At 41.3% G+C, this 20,912-nt stretch overlaps 1 protein-coding gene across 5 annotated transcripts in view; it reads right to left on the reverse strand.

The window, feature by feature from the left end:
• gatad2b (GATA zinc finger domain containing 2B) overlaps positions 1 to 19,832 on the reverse strand; it is a 43,753-nt gene extending 23,921 nt beyond the window's left edge. For 2 of the 5 annotated variants that reach the window (XR_006055157.1, XM_005937790.3), the window contains exon 1: positions 19,305 to 19,827. The gene's annotated coding sequence lies outside the window, so the exon portion shown is untranslated. Of the gene's footprint in view, positions 1 to 19,304 lie in introns of all 5 variants that reach the window. The other 3 variants (XM_005937791.3, XM_005937793.3, XM_005937792.3) reach the window with 3 other exon arrangements.
• Between the last annotated feature and the right edge of the window lie 1,080 nt (positions 19,833 to 20,912).

Genomic DNA, 20,912 nt, shown 5'->3' on the forward strand with positions numbered 1-20,912 from the left:
ATCGGCAGTTATATCGTTATCGCAAATTTTCAAATGTATATCGTGATAAATATTTTCGGTCATATCGCCCTGCTCTACTGATATAAGACATTTATCGTCCTGACAACCATATACAATCACAAAAATGTTACTTTTCTGTAAATTCTGTGAATCTCGGGCAGCTCGACTTGTATGAAGTGTTTCCAGCTGGGCGTTGTGTACCTGGAGGCGAGTGTTTTGACCGATACATGAAACTATATATTTTTAGACAGAGGTTGTAACGGCCGCCATTTTCTTTGTGAGTATTTATTACGCGGCGTGCTGCGGGGAAAAGCCTGTTCTAACGTCTGAGTCTAAGGTTTATTTGGAGCTTCTTTTCTTCTCATCCTTAAACTCTCTTCACACTCTTTGGCGTGATTCTTGCGTCGGTGGTTGTAGAGGTTTGTTGCGTTTGACTCTGAGGTGGGGACCGTTTGCACCATAATTTGCATAGTACAGTTTTATCTGGTCCGTGTCAGACTTTTCATAACCAAACCATGTCCATGCTACAGAGGCAGCCCCGCGTTTAGGAACAAGGTCCTCGATTTGTTTGGACGGGTCCTTCTGTTTGTCATCATTTTAGCTTATTTTGAAAAATTTCAACAGGAACTTCAGCTTTATTGTGAAAGGTTTATGTGGAAAACAAACAAGCAGACGGCGGAGCCACACGCTGGGTTTACCGTCGTTGTTACTAACATCAACTCGTAAAAACAGGCCCTTGTCCGTCCGTAGCGTGGTTATTTTAAATATAAGAGAGAGAACTTTAAGAAATGAATATAGCTGCTACAGCGACCATCAGAACCACGATAAACAGCCGTAAACTGTTTATTTTGCGACACCATGAAACAAACGATAGCGTAAAATGAAACGACAGACGTTCTTATATCGTTATATCAAACAGCCCTAGTTACAGCAGTTTGTTGGTGGTATTGTGAACAAAGTGACCACTACATACAAGTCCATTTATCATGTCAACACATCATCCCAGCCGCACAATCAGTATTATAGAACCCTATGAAGGAAGATCCATGTCCTGGGAGATTTACCAGAGCAACACTGAATTTAATGACAAATTTGTTAGATATCATATTCTAAACATATTGTGAAAATATTTAAAATGACAGACAAACATATTATTAAAGATTAATTATACAAGATTTAATATCCAGGGGGTTGCTGTCTTGCTAACCCAAAATGTTGTCATCTACTCTGCTGTGCTATTGTGTACTTTTTCTCATTTTTATATTGGATTATATTGATTTTTACTTTAACTAATGTGCCATTAATTAATTAAAACTGAAAGAATTGATTTAATACATCTTTAAAAGCAGGTCATTACTGCACTGTTTCTGTCATTCTTTGATGGGTTCATGTATCGCTAACCTCTGAGGCCGAGGCTGTAATTACTTGTTAGTTCTGACTTAGTAAACTCAGCAGTCTAGACCTCTGAGCACATGAGCACAGCTCAGTGAGACAGCACCATATTTGATGGCATCAGCTCGACTTCACTGTGTACTTAACCCGCATGATTCATGTTTACAATGGAAGTAGCCTACAACACAATACCCCTCATTATCTGTGCTTTTTGAAAATATACATACAATTTTACACACTAGCATCTAAAAAAAGGCCCATTAATTCAAATTTATTTTGAAAAGTCAAAATCTCTGAAAGAGAAATGACTTCGACCACAGTGTGAGCTGGGCTGTAAGCTGAGGGTTGGTCTTTTATTATGTAGCAGTTAGTGGCAACGATATCACAGCAAGGTGGCAAAAAACCCAAAACAACAAGCAACCCAAAGTTCTCTCTCTGGGCCGTATTTACTTTTAGGGGAACAGCTTTGCATTTTGTCTGTGAACAGTAAGGAGCAGGTCTGGATAATAAGTGCTGTTCTGTAAATACCTGGACATGAACAACTTGATCTTAAAAACAAAGACCAGCTTAGATGTCGCTGTACTTGGGCCTCGTACAGTGAGCAGACCAGCTGGACATTCATCCTTACATGTGTTCACTCGTGATTCATTTCACAGAAAAATGAGCAAATACAACAAAAATAGCTAATAGAAAAGTATAAATAGAGGAAAAACACTGCTCTACTAAAAAGGATGATGCACTTGTTGGTAGGTAGCAGCAGCCACAGAGTGTGAGTCATACTGAACATTGTACCATGTTATTCTAGTGTTCTGTACCATCATGTAACATTACATTTGGCAGCGTTTTGACTGCAGGTGGGGGGTGAGTGAAGCTCAGTAGGTTGATTCACTGGGCTTAGCGGTCAGCCATTTCTCTGCCTGGCTGTCCTACTTATTAAACACCTGTACTTCCTGTCAGGGGGCATGAGGCTGAACAGGTGCTGTCCAAGGTGAGACAAGTGGGCAGCAGTTTTCTGAGTCACTGTTTGCCAGTTAAGTCCTTCAGAGATGGTCGGGCACAGCCGATGATCTGCAGCATTTTCCCGTCTGCCACCAAGCCATGATGCAGTAGCTGAGGACACCCTCGATGGTGCTGTGGTAAAAAGCCACCAACAGTTTCTTCCTAAGGATGTCTTTGTTGGACTTGTGTTCAGGTTGTGTTCACACCACCATGCTGCCAGTTTTTTAACCTCCTTGCTGTACAGTCTCGTCTCCTCCGCTGATGAGGCAACATACTCCTGTACAGACTTAACACCAGCCTGGATGACGTCCCCAGCGACAATACAAATTCCCTCAGGACAGGCCTGCACTGTTTGTTTATTGCGGTGTACAGCTGGGAGACCGCCACGCTAACATTAGCATCAGGTGGTACGTACACTGCAGCGATGATCACTACTGTGAGCTCTCTGCACAGCACAGTCAGTGCTTCCAGTGTGTGAGTGTGATCCTACCGTTCACGCACCAGTCTAATCACACAGAGACACTAAAGTTTAGCTAAGTTTACCCTCAATCATTCACACAGAAACATGCTCTGTGAAACTGTGAGCTCCTAGCTGCTGGGTGCCTACGTGCCGCCATCTTGCATGGGATATCACAACTTTTGCAGTCAAAGAAAGACAGATACGATGATTATATATATGTAATAGTGAGCTCAGAGGTCAAAGGTGACATGATATTTGGATCCAGACAATTATTTGAATTCCCCTTTAACCATTATTATTTCTTAAATGTTGCCAAAACAAACAAAGGCAGTGTCATTTTAATCACAGTTTTAAAGATAAAAACATTTTTCTGAAAGTTTGACCTTATTTGACCTTGGAGGAGAGGTCAGAAGTGTGAACTTGTTATTTAAAATCCCTACATACTATTCTGTATAGACTGATGTGTTGTCAGGACAAGTAATGGCAATTTAAAAACAAACAAACAGTTTTAAATAGCTCTATATAACATTATCCCTTTGACCTTAATCTACTGACAGTGAAGGTAGTTAAATATAGCTTATTTAAAACCTTTATAAGGTACTCTGTATGTTGATAGTACACACCACACTTGTAAGGATCAGAGTTCCTAAATATACGGCTTTTTGTACATTTCAACCAATAACTCTTTACGTTGGCTTTGAAGACCTCGATGACCTCGATATAGCAAATGCTCTTGCATGGTTACCATGACCCGCTCTGCACCCATACGACATTTTATCTGAATTCAAGCACAAGTTTTTGACTTATTGTATTTACAGACAGAATGACACGCGAGCATGCATCCAAAAAGAAAAAGAAAAACAACGCGGTGGGAGGCGAGCAGGAGGAGCAGGCGGGTGGGTGTGGGCGTTGTTGGAGTGTTAGGGCAGCCACTGCATTTTGAGAGCTGAATGAAGAAAAGCTCCTCTTTGAGAGGCCCTTTGATAAGAAAAGACTGACTGCTTTAGACCAAAGGGTGGGGCATACACTCTTCCACAGAGGACAAAAAACAAAGAAACAGAAAGAAAACTGTAGGAACAGGAGACGTTTAGTCAAAGTACAGACATCTTAAAATGAGGCTGAATGTGGCAGCCAGCAGAGCATCAACACAAACACACCCACACTGAACAGTCAGCAGATCTGCACAACATGCTAACCTCCACACATTTCACTTTCATGTAACACTTGTGTGCTTCAGACATAACCATTGCTAGATGCTGGTGACTGATTACATCTGCAGCAGATGTATCATTCCAGATTTAAATGAAAAGCATAAACACCACCAGCAACATGTGCGTGCACATCTCCAAACTCATATACGCTTTAGAAACTTTCTGCACATCTACAGATTTCCATTATAGTCTCAGTAGAAACACTAGAATCAGAATCAGCGGGTCAGACTTAAAAAAATGCATTTGGTGCATCTTTAATTCTGAAGACCGATTATATCCAAGAAGACTGTAAAGGTGACAGTTAGTAACCACTGATGTCAACGCTTTCAAATTCATCCACGTCACAAAGATGTTATATGAAATTACTTCTCAGCCCAGGAAACTTATGTTTGACACGCTAAAAAACATTTGAATGCAACAAGGATTTTTGAATTGCAATTACTGCAGTCTTGCTTTCCATGATGCAATCTGCATGCTTTCACTGCTTTCCTCTCCAAAAGGTTTCTGCATCTCAAATGGAACGATATCTTATCAGCCTATAGTTGCCTTTAGTTGTTTTCACAAAGAAAAAGAAAGATGAAAATTCCTGTTTGCTCAAAATCTGCTCATTGTCAGCATATTTACATGAAGTCATGGACTTTAACTGTGTGCACTATATTGCCGAGTGTATTCAGCTCACCCATAAAAATCATTGAATTCAGGTGTTCCAATCCCATCCATGGACACAGGTGTATAAAATCCAGCACGTGGGCACAAAGTCTGCTTCTCCAAACACATTTCTGAAAGAGCGGGTCACTCTCTGCAGCTCAGGGTGCAGCACACACTTGTGCAACACGTCTAGTTGCTACTAAATACCGCACTGTCAACTGTTAGCTGTATCACAAAGTGGAATTGATTGGGAACGACAGCAACTTGCACACACAGTGGTAGGCTACAAAAAAGAAATCACAGAGTGGGATCAGCAGATGTTGAGGTGCATAGTGTGCAGAGGTCGCCAACTTTCTGCAGGCTTCATGTGGTCTTCAAATTAGCTTAAGAACAGTGAGAGCTTCATGACTGGGCAGCTACATCCAAGTCTTACAACTCCAAGTGCAATGCAAGCATCAGATGCAGTGGTGTAAAGCACGCCAGCACTGGACTCTGGTTCTGGTGGTTGTCAGGAGGACGGTACTCGTCTGCCTCCATTGAGCCAGGTGTAAAGTTTGCTGGAGTAGGGATCATGTTGTGGGGTTGTTTTTCAGGAGTTTTGCTCCCCTCAGTGCCACTTAAAGAAACTTTTAATGTTTGGACAATTTTATGCAACTTCCTGTTCCAGCATGGCTGTGCACCAGTGTACAAAGCAAGGTCCATAAAGACATGATGAGCAAGTCTGGTGTGGAAGAACTTTTTTGCACAATGACCTGACCTCAACCTAACAGCACAGCTTTGGGATGAGTTAGAGCAGGCCTTCTAATCCAACATCACCGTTTGACCTCAGTTCTGGAAGAATGACTAGCACACTCCTAAACCTCGTGGAAAACGTTCACAGAAGAGTCGAAGCTGTTATAGCTGCAAAGGGTGGGCCGACACAATATCAGACCCTATGGATTAAGAATAGGACGTCACTCAAGTTGATGTGCATGTGAAGGTAGATGAGTGAATACTTTTGGCAATACAGTATATGTGGTGCCTGGCAAAACATTTGAGCCAACCCAAAGACAGCGGAATTTTAATAGGCATAAAATAACATGTCATATTAGTGGATAATTTCAGTGACCCACTATTAGCAAGCACTTTGGTGACAGCGGGAAGGAAAAACTCCCTCTAAACAGGAAGAAACCTCCAGCAGAACCTCCAGGGAGGGGCGGCCATCTGTCATGGAGGTCAGAAGAAGTGGCAGGCCTATCTACAGATGAACAGTATCTGAAAGTCATGTCCTCAAGAAACAGGGAAGAAAAGACTTGACACAGGACCCAAGACACGTATCTGACCCTTCAGTTTATCCATCTGTTCGCCAAACTTAATCCAAAATAGTTTCATTTCAGTGAAGGGTGGCTTTCAAGAAGTCATTCTTAAGCAAAGCAAATAGGACAGAGGTATGCCAGATTACACAGAAACTCAGCCAGAAATCAGTGGTAGCAGGTTTTCTAAAGCGACAAATCCACATTTTTAATTTTTGGTTCAAATATTACAGAAGAGGTCAACAGAAAAGGCGTCTAAAGCCATTTGTAAAAATCAGTGGAGGCGGTCATGGTTTGAGTCATTTCAGCCAGTTGTGGTGGGATCTTGTCAAAATTAATGATATATTAATGCAGAAAAGTAATATCAGATTTTGATCAACCGTGCAAAACCATGTGGAAAGAACCTGACTGGTAGCCGTGTCATTTTTCAGCAAAACTATGACACCAAATATATTGTCAATGCAGTAAAAGAAGACATAGTGTTACATTGTCTCCCTATCAGTCATGGAGTGACCTTCAAAAGACAGCTAGGAGGAACAAAAGAGCAAATTTCCAAAGAAGAGCTTTGGGATGTCCCCCAAGACTAGAAAAATCAGGCTTTGCTGAAAAAGTGTTTAAAGCCAACACAACGGTTACGGGAACATCAGGTCCATGGCTGCACTGGCACACAGACACGTCTGCCCCGTTTAATGTTGAAAAATGAATTTGTGGCATTCAGTATCTGAGTTTAGAATAATCTACCTTCGAATTATGTTGAGCACTTTCATCAAACTATTTCGGCAGAGGAAGTGTGCGCCTGGGACCAGCAAAAACAACAAAACAACAGGAGTCTCTGCGTAAGAGATAGCAGGAGATAGCAGGTAACCTTATCACCTTATTTTGGTTTAGAAATTCTGTTTGCAGCTGCTGTGGAAATTTTTATGTTTACCCACATTATCTCACTGAGTGGATTAGTTCATACTAAAAGTGAGGAAAAGCAAAGTCCAAATCAAAGTGAAGGAGAGCGTAACACAAAGGGTTTGTTGCCCTGCGGACATGCTGATGGATGTTAGTAAGTTAAGTCTATTAGTAGCAGCCAGCCAGCCAACCTGGTGATGTCTGCACTCGCACAAGAAGGCTCTGCACATGCTCTGAAAACTTTAAACTCTTTTAAAAAGTCCTACAATGAGGCTGCAAAAGGTTCACCTGCAACTAGACAGAAACAGTATTTAAGCAACTGTACCTCATCAACGATGACACCACGTCACAAGACAGCCCACCTCAGACAACCGAACAGTGTGTCGTCGTTTTTTGGCACCACCTGAGAGATTCTTATGTACTGGGGTTTTTGCATCCCATGGTACTGAAAGTTTTGAGCATTTTCTAAGCATATCAGGTATCAGACATCAGGTTTGAAAACCTAGTACTCTAACCACCCCACAGGACTGTGCAGGTTAGCTAAACTCTGCAAAATAATTTCCAAATTAATTATTTGGAAACATGACTGCTCCTAAAACACACAAAAATACTTTTTTGGCCAAAGTTCAAACTTCATTCATTTGAATCTGCCCTAGTAACCTCGTGCTTTACTTTGACAGAATTTTCATTTTCTCAAATTTTTATATTTCGATAATTTCGATATTTCCTATAAAATATTTTGCTATTTTATCCACAAAACAAATGTTATATAGAAGGCAAAAGAAGAGGCTTCTGTACTACATGCTATGGTAAGTATTAATAAAGCATCACAATCTAGGTTTCTGAAGAAGTCACTTGATGACGAAACATTTCTCTGAAAACGCCGCGTCCAGACGAACAGAATCAACTTTTTGGGATTTCATTATGTCGCACAGATACACCAACTCACATCTGCACTTGTATCCCATTATCCACTGTTCGGTATGTTCCTTTATTTTTCATGAAATAAGATAAATGACAGATAATAAAAAGAAAAAAAAAAGAAATTGTGCTGTCGGCGTTAATCTCGTTAAAATGACGTTAACGCCATAACCGCATTAACGTGGCACATCTCAGCCAATCTTAGCGAGTTACCGCGGATCGCCCCGTGTGTGGGGCTGCCCGGCGTCAACATGTTAGCGCGGTTAGCTCGTTAACGCATTGACACGTGCAGCCCTGCGATCTGCGCTAACTCACTTTTTTTTTGTAAAAAACTTCCTACATAAAAAAAAAAGACATCTTGTAACAGGTTCTAATTAAAGTTGTTACAAAGTAGTGATGTGCGACACCACTGATTTCCATTCCGACCTGACACAAAGAAAAATTCAGGCTACTATTGATGATATTGATCTGATACTTTGTATAAAAAGTTAATGCGCTTGGAAAATCTAAAGCAGCGTGCACTACCTGTTAAAAGTTTGGACCCATCTTCTCATTTTTCTTTATTTCCATGACTATTTACATCGTACATTTTCACTAAAGGCATCAAATCTATGAACGAACACATACGGAGTTACGTGGTAAACAAAAAATTGTGTGAAAAACTCAAAACATGTTTGATATTTTTATTTCTTCAAAACAGCCTCCCTTTGCTTTGCTGACAGTGAAACCTTGACCTTCTCTCAACGAGCTTCGTGATGCATGCGTAGATATTACACAGTGTACTGCAAGGACGCTGTCTCATTAAAGCCTAATCATTCAAATAATCCACTTTAACTGATCTACTCAACAGCCTTACCAACTGAACTGACACACATATTACTCCAAGTTAAACTCATACAGCTATTTATTGTAAAACGTTTTATTAACGTAGATTTGAACAAATGGGATTCCGCAGTTTAAAGCATGCAGGGAATTCCAGTTGTTTAAACATTGACACAAAAATGTAAACCTAGCCATGAGTCGCTTTCCGAAGCAGCAGTGCTACACGTCGCAAACAGCTCCACATCTTCTCTCAGTTCCTGGACAGTGCCTGCAGCACCAAAGGACTCTGTGTCGCCGTAACAGCAACTGTTCCTCTCCTCCTCATCATCATATTGAGTGTTATGATTTACTTTTGTTTGTGTTTGACAAGGTTTGTGTTCTTGCCACATGCATCGCAAACCGCGTCCTGGCTCTGTCTATGATCAGCTGTTATTGTCAACAAAACGAGCGAGGACACGAGCCGTGATGTATTTCTGCAGCCGTATTTCACATATCACTGTGACAGGCGGAAGAACAAGTAGATCCTACCAATCATTTACACGCTCCCAGTAACACAGTGTTCTTGTTAATGATAACCTACAGAAATTACTAATATATTAATATTTTAATATGACAATCGATTCCAGAACATAAATAAGTGAAACAGGAGGAATCAATATTTTATAATTAGAAAGATTTCTAGAATGATTTGGCATTTTGTAGTAACCTTCACTTTCCCATAATTATTTTTTGAAAAATTCTGATTGTTGATATGAGAGTATATTCTAATAGTAGTGAAATTGTCGATTTCACAATAGATTTCAAGCATCTTTAGAATTCTCTTCAATTTGCTTCACTCTCTTCTGAATATACGATTCTTTATGCCTCAAACAGATTTGTTAATTTCACCAAACCAGTTAATCGCTCATCTAGTTGGTCTCATATCTTTCTGTTGCACAGGCTAAAATAAATGCACTACACTGCTTCAAAGCACAGTGCGTCCTAACAGCAGGACACTGTTCCACTTGTCATGCTACAGCTTTATTCCAAAATGGATCAAATTCATTTTTCACTTTCAATTCTACACACAATGCCTCACAGTGGCAAAGTGAAAATAGTGTTTGAAATCCACATATTACAAAATAATAAACTAAAATATAACATACGGCTTTGCCATGACACTCAAAATTGAAGTACAGGTGCATCCTACTGACTTTCTGTCACATGTTTCAACAACTTGATTGAAGTCATCCTGTGACAGATTCACATGATTTGGAAAGGCACACACATACCTGTTTATGTAAGGCCCCATAGCCGCCACCATATCATCACATTATTCTCCTGAAGGACAATAAAGCCGCATACACGCTGATACAGAGAGACAACTCAAAACTGGAAGCAAAGACTTGGCTGAGTGGTTTTTGTTTTGTTTTTTCTTCCACAAAGTCTCACGTTTTCATGTGTCTGTATATCTCTGGTCGCCTGCACTAGAATATCATCAAAATGGTGGTAAAAACCAACACAATCATACATTTGTGTCCTCAACCTAGCTGTGGTTTTAAAACTTAAGATGTGCACAACCAACCAAAGCACAACAAATACGGCGGCATTAGGAAGGTGACGGAGAACCCAAGGTTCACTCTGACAGAGCTCCAGCATTGCTCTGTAGAGGAAAGACAACCATTTCTGCACCACTTCACCAATCAGGCCTGTGTGGTAGAGAGGCCAGACAGAAGCTACTCCTCAGTAAACACCTGCCGGGAGTTTGCCAAAAGGCACCTAAAAGGCTCTCAGACCATGAGAAACAAAACTGTCTAGTCGGCTAAAACAAAGGTTTAACTCTTTGGTCTGAATGTAGCGCTGACACCAGGCTCCTGGCCAGTACCATCCCTACAGCGAAGCATGGTTGTGGCAGCATCCTGCTGCAGGCATATTTCAGAGTTGAAAGAAAGACGAATGCAGCAATGTAGAGACATCCTTGATGATAACCTGCTTCAAAGCACTCTGGACCTCAGACTGGGATGAACAGGCCCACGATCATAAGGTGCTAAACACACAGAGAGAAAGCACTGATGTTACTCATCCAGCTCAAAGTTACTCACCTAGTGGCGAGGGCTACTGAGTAAGCTATGCTGATTATGAAATGATCAGGGGTGGAGCCACACAGATACACCACCTCAACCTGCTGAAAGCACAGACAGGCAGAGCCCATTTCTCTGGTGAGAAGACTGAAGAAGACATTAGCTATGGCTTGAAATTCCAAATTCATTGCCACCTCACTCTGCTGTGATAACCATCTGACACAAGCCCAGAAATCTGATTTTGCTGCATTCCAAAATCACTTTGAGGATGTGTCCCCCTCCGCCCAGTCCCACCACACTTACACTGCACCACTTTGAAACTCGCCCATGTCTGATGGTGCGTTCACGGCTCTGTAGGTTACCTGAACACAAAAGGAAAATGGTTCAGAGGTAACTGGCTGCTCACATTGAAAGCTCACTTTTTCACTGGACTTAAGGGAATCTGCCGGTAGTCTGGTTGTCTCCAGAAGGAAAAGATGGTGCTCTCCACTCTGTATGGTTTTACCAATTTGTCACCCTTCCTGTCAGCTTGAAAGCTCCATCACTTTCTAATGCCTTTACATGATTTCAGCATTTGCACTGACATCTGGCTGAAATCTCTGATGGCGGCAGAGCTCGTGGCCAACACGGAGAAGTGGGTGTTTGGACGGAGGGAGGTACCTGCTATCTCGTTATCAGTATCTAGGGTACTAAGGCCATTGCAAGACCAAACAAAAGGTAAGCTGGCTTTTACATGTGGTTGGTTACTAGCTCAGGTTTACTAGCTCAGAGCTGTGTTCGCAGTGTCTGACTGAAACAGGCTCTCTGTGGGGAACACCTGCTTCACACTCCGTTTTTGTTCTGCAGACTGATGCCTCAAGCATGAGGCCTGTTTTGTCCCTGCAGGTAAAGGGGGTCGCCCCCACCAGTGGGTTACTCGAGACAAAAGCTATCAAAGTGTGCGACCAGACTGCTCATCCTTTCCCACTTTCCATCACAAAAAAAGAGGCCATGCCTGGATCAATCACTGGTATCGCTCCTTAAGACCATTTAAATACAAGAATCTGTAGGCCAGGGGTGCAGACGGCTTTGGCCAATTTCCTGTCTTGTTCATGGGGGGAGGAGTAGGCTAGGCCACAGAATGGAGGTATGTGGTCGCAGGGTGTGGTTTGTGGTTTATGGCTCAATTACAGGGAACGGGGTGGGCAGTGCCAGGGGAAACTGGCTGGCACATATGCCAGCAAACATATAATTATGTCTCTCTGATTTCACACAGTAGCACGCTGGGATCAAGGTGTGTGCAGCAGGAGTCTAGTGCTGCCAGCTGTGAAGGTGTAGCCTGTGAAGGTGTAGCAGTGAGCTCGAGCTGACAACATAGTGCAAATCATTGGAAAGTGCAAATTTGGTGGTGAATAAAGAAATCTGCAGCGACCAAGAAACGCTGTGTTAATGGTACATGTGTTGGGGTTCCCACAGATGTGCTACAGCTTTTTTTAAACATTTACATTTTTACATAAGTTGTGTTCCCAAATTGCCCGTCCCCCAGGTACTGTTTAGGAAATCTAACAATCCTCTCACTTCTCCTCGAGTCACATAAATTACAGTAAGTTATACTTTTTCTGGAGTGAAATCATCGACCAGGTTCAGTAAATATCACACACTGATCAACCTCTTTCTTCATGGTTCATGAATTTGGAAAAAGATAACATGTCCACTCTGCTACGTTTATTTATTTATATTTAATCTTGAATAAAATACTAAAAATGATTTTTGTCGTCTACATGTGTTAGCCGGTTGTGCTTCACATGAGTAGAAATGGCTGAGAAAACATCATCCCTGTTACTGTCAGGGTTTTGTGGACACTTGTCCCAAAAATGCCATGCAGGGACTCTTTCCATGACGAAGGTGGCAAAGAAAAGCTTTTTTTTTTTCTTTTTTTTTTAAAATCAGATTTAAATGATATTATTTTGAAATAGAATAAAATGTCATGGTTTTATTTAAAAAAAGAAAAGAAAAAAAAATAATGGTATGCTTTATATACCAAGAGTTCTCAAGCTGTTGACTTTATTAAAATGAGCAAGCACTTTGTACAGAAATTGAAGTTGACATGAGACTTTTATTAAGTAAAACAAAAGGATACATTAAATTAAATCAGTGAAATGGTAAAACCAATGTGAAACCAGGAAAACGTTAACTTCTGATAAAAATGTCTATTTTATTTAAAAGTTCGCTCTTGGCACAAAACCCAAAAGTTAATACGGGTGTAGCCGTGAAATAATATTAAATCTGCATCCTGATGGGTTTCATATATTTACAGGGTGGGGCGAGCTTTCAGCCGTGGTACATCCTGTCCTATTGCTCCTCTGTCCACCCTGGTACGTGTTTTTGTGACTATAGAGAAAATGCATATTATAATTTTATACGTATTTTAAGAGTTATAAGAGACTGTTAGTTATTATCCTTGTTAATCAAATCGAGTTTTAAATATTGCTTAAAGGTGCAGCACTTCGCACCATGCATTACACTGAAAACATAATAAGGCTGATTCATCGAGTAATCTGATTATAAAAAATCCTCGACACAAACTCTTTGCTTCGACATTTCTTTTTAATCCACGGCTCTGTGGCGCACGGTTGTCACGCGAGTGCTTCACCTGCATTTATAACTAAAAACAGACCTGGAATAGAAACGTATTGAGGAGCAGCATGTGTGTGTAACTTGACAAAGTTACGCCTACGCCGCCAGCATTTTAAAACATAAACTATGATAACAAAGCGAATACGATGCTGTCGTAGTTGGAACATGGAGCCAGGAAAAGGCTAGTGGGAGTCCTTCATCAAACCACCTGACCAACAAACTGTAGGTGCTCGTCCACCACCGTTTGCTTTACACAACAAAACATCTGCAGCAAGCATCCAGAGGTTGTTTTAAACTTAGCCTGATACGATGTTTAAATGACAGCTCCAGGCTGACAGCACTTAAACTGAAACAGGATGTTTCAGTTATTTCTTTTTTCTTTATTAAGTTGAGCTGCTGTGTTGTACATAGTGCTGATGCGGGACAGTTTCCAGTGTTGCTGTATTATTGTATGACTGTGCAATGACAATAAAGAGTTATCTTATCTTACAGCTGATCTAAACATTAGGAGCACATGCCTTTGAAATGGTAAAATAAATGGCCTGTATTTGTGTAGCGCTTTTCTAGTCCCTAAGGACCCCAAAGCGCTTTACACAACCTGTCATCCACCCGTTCACACACTGGTGATGGCAGCTACATTGTAGCCACATTGAAAGGCCAAATCTGTGCAAAAATGTGGATTCATTCTCATTTTCTGTCAGGTAGTCACACTGTCATGACATTCTGATGGCAAAAGCAAACAAACTTTCCTTTTTGAATGTGGTCGGGTTGTTGAACTGCATAAGCAGCACGCCATCGCTGCTGAGGTGGGACGGCTGAGGTTCAGGGGCGTCCAGATGTTGCAGAGAGCATCCCTCATGACTGAAGGCCCATGACTCACTGGTAACGACTGGGATTTTCAACAGGACCACGTTACAGTACACAATGCCTGCAGGACGAGGGATCTCTTCCATCACTCATATTAACATTATTATTAATGTTAATTACCATCTCCACCATCATGTCTTGGTTTAGGGTTAAGCATTAACCAACCAAACATGAACACACACCGAATCTACCTCAGGAAATAAAACAGAACCCTTTTTATCCCCATTAACATCAGAAAGCCTCCAAGAAGACAAAGCAAAGATACTTTTTTATGCCTTAGTTTAGATCACATTCATAGCTTTATTTATTTGATTTTTCATTTTTTATCTTTAATTTTTAATTTAATTAAAATTACTCGATTAATCAGTGGAATATTCAACAGAATACTCGATTGTTAGAATAACCGATGCAGCCCTAAAACACACGATACCCGAGGTAGTGCTGGTTTCTTCCATGCTGACATACACAGTGGAAATGGTTGCACCTTTCATGCTTGGTTATATAAAAGTACCCCTCTGGCACCAAGTAGATGCACCTATAGCATAAATCTGAAAATCCCAGGTGATTTTCAGAAAATTGACCTCTGACCTTGACGACAAAGTCATCGGGATTCAAACTTGTCTGAGATTTTTAGTAGTGTAACGTATGGTATGATTTTTTAAAAAAAATCTTATGTTGCCATGTTTTTGTTTTTTTAGATTTTTAGAAAAACTTGACCGTTAAGCTTGATTGTGACCATTGATCTAAGATTTTTAGTACATGCGCTTTGGTCTGACTTTGAATATCCAATGTGATTTCCTTCATAAGAGTCACACACAAGATTCTCAGAACACTTGACTTGCGACACTGAAACTCATCTGAAATTTCTAGTAGACGCACATCTCGTATCAAATTAAAAATCATACGATGACAGATTCCCGAGTGACTGCATCCACAAACTTTGTACAGTGATGTACATGACGAATGAAAAACATCACCGAACCAAACGTTTATGCTGTTGTCTTCCTTGTGCACAGCCATACGTTCCCAATGTGTCTTTACAACCGCTCAGGTTTTGTTTCATCTGGTCACATCCCGCTCTCACTTTTTGCAGTGTAGCCCGGGGCAGTCGCTGCAGATGAGCTGGAGGCACAGATCTGGGAGCAGGTCTTTCTCTATGGGCGTGTCAATGATAGATTAGTGTGGGAGCATAGGGATTCCCAGACTGCACAGAGGGCCACCACTGCAACAGTTCTGTTTTAACTTTATTGCAGTTTATTGTTTGATAACAGCATTTTGGTTATTTTGTAAGTGATTTAAGTGTTAGTCACATGTTTAGTGAGAGCTGTTAATTATAGATTTAATTTTCTGCTAAAGGGGAGCATTTAACAGGTATTTTCATTAGAAAACTGCGTTTCCCAGAATCCTTTGTGGTAGACGAAAGTTACTCTGGGTTTTTTTTTTAGCTAGCAAGAAGAAAGTTTTCGGGAAGCCATTATATGTTGCTCTGATGTCGAGCAGTTTATTTGTTATACATTCCCCCTTTTGAAGCCTTATATAAAGACTATCGTTTCTACAACTGATTTCGATCCATTTTTTTGGCTAAGTGGATTCACCACAACAAGTTCTTTGGAAACCTTCTTGTTTTTAAGTTTGAGCCTGACTGATTCCCCCCCCCCATCAGCCATTCCCTCTGAAGAACACATGAGCATATTCCACATCTATCGAGTATACTGACTATATGGACAGCCGTGTGCAGTCAGGCCATAAAAAGGTAAATCCTTTCTCTGTGTGGGAACAGGTGTTTTCCTGCTCCGGGGAGATTGTTTATACAACATCCATAATTGATTAGAGAGAGAGATGGAAAAATATGAAAAAAAAATCTTTTAAATATCAGACTGTTGTCACAGACGGGTGGAAATTATAGATTTTCTTCACTTTTTGTATCGGCCACTCAAACTTTTCACCAGCCATTATTTTTCTATTTTGTGTGTAACATTTGAATGATGCATTTCACCTCCTTATGGCCTTTAGACAATCCGAGGTCCTTCATGGCCTCTAATTCTGAGTATTTTATGCTAACAATAAAGCTATCAGTCTTGCTGCTGGAAGGCGTGTGCTGCCGACAGTTGGAACAAAACATTGACTGGCTGCTCTCATCAAAAGTGAGCCAGTCGCGTAACTCGCTGTTGTCACTTCTTTTCCATTTTTCGTTAAAAAACTGCCGTTTAACGTCCCATCGTAACACCTCTTGAGGAGTGTTTTTGTTTCTGCCACCTGCTTAGCTCCACAAATGTAACACCACATTGCTAAACTGCTCGAATTGTCCCTCCTCTTTCAAAAGCCCCTTTTCCATTAGTACCTCCTCGGATCGACTCGCCACGGATCACCAAGACTCGGATCGACTGGTGTTCCATTGTAAACCAGTACTACCAAACCCGCGTGGTTGTCACCATTGCAATGTGTTTGAGCATCCCGCGACGTCGAGGCGACGATATACTTGCTGCTCCGTCTGTGGCTTCTTATCACTCGTGAACCACAGCGTTGTTTGTTTGGAGCCATTTCCCTCATTGCCTGGTTTCAAAGATGGCAGTTTTAACTTTCGTGAACAAGACGTGCTCGTGACTCGTCAAGTGACGCTACTGACCAGCCAATCTGTCGACGACACATTTTAGTACCTGCTCGGATCGCATAACGGCATTTAGAGCAGACTGGCAGCAACACATCCGCCCACGACAGGTCAGGACTGCAAATTAAACGTAGTTTTTTCTGTTCAAACTTAAATCCGCCATGGTGGCTTCTGCATTGTTCAAATTTACCACGACTTCATAAACTTACCCGCATTTGGCCAGTGGCGGGTGCTAATTTCCACCCCTGGTCACAGATCATAATAAGAAATGTCCAAGAATATACTTGGACATTCTTTAATATTACAGTCCCAGGTTTTCAAGAACAGATCAAAAAATTTATTAACCTCATCACACCACAGACGCCACTGGGAAGCATGGAAAACCGCATGTATATGAAAGTTCAGAAACATACCTGTATCTAATACACAAAAGCGTCCAAAGTCAGGATATTATTCTGAACAGCCATGTCTCTCTACAGACTGTTACTGAGACATGTACCACAGCCTTTTATTAAACTAGTACCACTTCCAGACTCATCAGTACCAAAGTATTGTTAAGTGTCTGGACAAACTGTTATTTAAGCAATGTTAATGTATTCTTACAGAGCTCATGTTTCCTTCTTTTCAGCTGAAACAAAGGAGCTTTAAACCTGCTGGTCTTCAGCACAGCCTTCTGACTCCAACGCTGATGGTATTTGTAAAATAGTTACTTACCTGGGAAAAAACAAGTCTATCTTATTGGATTGTTTTAAGTTTTTTTTTATCATAACTTCTTAAAGAGGTATGAAATGGAAATTGAATGATTTCTGTCTCATATAGAATCCTTTATAGGCTGGATAAACGCTCACTTTATAACTAACCATTACTGACACAATAACCAAGTTTTTTTTAAGCACCACTCACTTTTCCATCTACTATTTTTTAAACCACCGTCCTCGACTTTTACTGCAAGGTTGGCATCAAATTTAAAATGTGCAACATTCCTTAGTTTCGACATTTCAAATGCTTTCTTTGTTCCATTTTTAGTCGAGACAATACATTACTTACAAACCATCACATTGTTTTTGTTTACTTTTTCCACACTGTCACACCTTTCTAAAAATCAAGGAGGTACACTACTACAAAAATGTAAAAAGCTTTCACTGTGGCAGCGAGGATGTGTATCCTGCTATGGCTGCCAGGAGATTCAAGAAAAAGGACGAGTAAAAAACTCCACAGCTGAGATTACACTACTACTCAACAGCAGGGACCTTTCATTCATACAACCCCACAATCACCAAGTGTGTGGAAGGCTGAATGTTTTAGGTCTGGAAACGTTTACCCTAACATTCAAAGGCTCGGGTGTTGCTTTAATGCCACACTGTCACAAATTTGCCATAAAGAAGAGAAAAGTGACAAAACAATGAGAGCTTTTATTCCCACAGTTTTCCTGTGGCAAAGATCTGAGTTGTACAGTCAATCCTGTATGAAGATGAAGTTAAAATGGCTAGCTCCTGTTGACAAACCTCTTATAGGAGAGGAAGGCACAGATATCCGTCTCCATTTCACCTCAAAGATAACTGTACTGTATTATCCTATGTAGCGCAACTGAAAGAAGTCAATGTAAATATCAGCATGTGACTGCCTGAAATCCCGAGCAAGCAGCAGCAGCAGCAGCAGAGAGGCTGAAGAGGCACCAATTTGTCTGAAATGAGCTTGTGTGCACCAAAGAATAATAGCAGCACACATTAAATATTGATTCCAGTTTGGTGTCTAACGTCATCTCGACATCCACCTCCGTTAATCCGCCGATCAGGAAACAATCAACCGTCTGGCCCGAGTAAAGCCTTGCCCTTACAGTAAAATGTTGGTTATGCTGACAGGCGCCAGGCAGCCATTTAGGTGCATATGGAGTCAGTTGAGTCTCTACGTAAATGGCTGATGCATTTCGAATTTTTCTTCCTAATTGCTGAGAGCCATCAGCACCCCCGGCCTCCTCCTAGCGCCTTTTAATCCGCCACTTTATATAGCCTTGCTTCAATAAAACCGTCTCACGACCTCGTCTCATTCCACTGTTCTCTCAAGAAGCTTGTACTAGTACCTGAAAGACCGTGTTTCTTTATCGAGTCTGAGTTAACCCCTAGAGACTCTGGATGAAACAATGAAACGGATTGGAGGCACTCCGACCAACGTTTCCATCAGAATGTAATTACAACACGTCCGTTAGCAGCTCGGCGCTTATCAAAACAAAAAAGCCACACACGATAAAAAAAAAGATCCATAAGTGTTTGTGTTGCGATTGGAGGCCTTTAAATGTAAAGTAACAGTTGCAGGCGGCATTGCTGGTCGCCAACATGTCAGCATGCATCAATAAATAGCGAAGCAAAGGCGCTCCATTGTCTGACAGCGTATCAGCGTATCCGCTAACAGGAAAACGACACAATAACCGTCCGGCTGCGACGTCAAATCCACAGTTGCCGTTTCAAAACATCCCTGACCAGAACCAGGCCCCGTACACATCCTCGGACTCACCTGTATCTCCTTTCGCCTCAGTGTGTAGCGTCTCCGGGTTCACGGTCCGGTCCTGACGCGTTGCAGCAGCCCCTCACCACCAGTCCCCGGCACCGGCAGGCAGCACTGAGAAGCTGATTGGGCCTCGATAGACACTCACCCTTTCGGTGCATCCAGACAGCCAGCTAATTGGTCAGACGCTCTCTCCGTGAAGTCCAGACAGCGCAATGAATGGCTGTTCGTTTCCACAGAAGACCCAGACAGACAGCTGATTGGTGGTTTATTTCCGCGGCGGAGACAGAGTGCGACTTGATTGGATGGTAGTAGTGTTGTTGTCTGTGTCTATATGGAGAGCCATGTTACCTCAAACGAGACGAAAAAAACAGTGTTTGGTTGTATTCACTGAACTAAACCGGATCATTTATGGTGCTCCAAATAATTTTTACCCAACGACGTCTGAACGACCAAAAACAACAGCTACATTTTCCGAGGAGAATTTTAGTGACTTCTTGTTACACCCGTTTCCTAACGGGTATTCTGTCCTTACATGCATGACAAAGACCCAAGGGAGGACAAATGTAGCTCGGACAGCATTGGATGGTTCAATGATAGGAAACGTCATTACTTCTATCCCAACTACTGCGCTGCAGAGCGGGTCTTTGTAGGCAGTAGTAGCAGGTTTATAGTGGTAGGCTGGTCAGGGGACGCTGCCCGCATGCCTTTAGGACTTGCAGAACATGGAATAATATACATGCTAAATAAAATGATTTTGTATAGCACTTATCTAGTATCATCAACTACTCAAAGCACTTTACACATACCTATATTCTGAAAATTCTGAAGTATCCAGCACTAGCCTATGTCACACTGACAAGATCAGGAAAATCATTTCACCATCCTTTACTGGATGATTTTGTCAATATCAATGGCTTAAAAATGTCATTTTTTGAGTGGAAATAACTTTGGTCACATCTTCATGTACAGTACATTTGTGCATAACTACCTACAACAGTAAAATACACACATCAGCCACAACATTAAACAGTTAAAGTGAAAAACAATGATAATCTCATTCCTCATTTTTCCTGGGAAACCTTCAGGTCTCAGCATCATGTAGATATCGTCTTAACATGAACACTCAACTAAACACTGTTGTAATCCTCCATGGCAACGGAAGATGATTAGGGCCACCGAAAGAAAAAAAGTGGGCAAAAGTCAGAATTCTGACTTTTTCCTCAGGATTCTGTAAAAGAAGAAAAAAACGACCTGCCCACTTTTTTACCTGTGGCCCTAATCCTCTTCTATACAACCTTCCTCAAGTAGGACAAGGCACCCATTTACTCAGTAATAACTAGGAGCGTCTCGAGGAACACATTGTCAGGGTCCATGCAGGTCGTGAAAAAGTATTACAACTATAGTTAAGTAAATATCTACTGTATTAACACAAATGATTTATTATTAGTTGAAAACTATTCCTTGCATATAATATGCACACAATAAGGAATAAAACACATCTCAACCCACATGAAGCTGATACTAATACTAGTATTAATTACTAATGTGAAAGGGCTGCTGAGCCTGTCTGTTTTATTAGACGTCAGAGCTGCCGTCCACTCCCGTCATGGTTGC

The sequence above is a fragment of the Haplochromis burtoni genome, unplaced genomic scaffold (genome assembly GCF_018398535.1).
Source record: "Haplochromis burtoni strain Fernald_Lab_line unplaced genomic scaffold, NCSU_Asbu1 Contig_235, whole genome shotgun sequence".
Lineage (NCBI taxonomy): Eukaryota > Metazoa > Chordata > Actinopteri > Cichliformes > Cichlidae > Haplochromis > Haplochromis burtoni.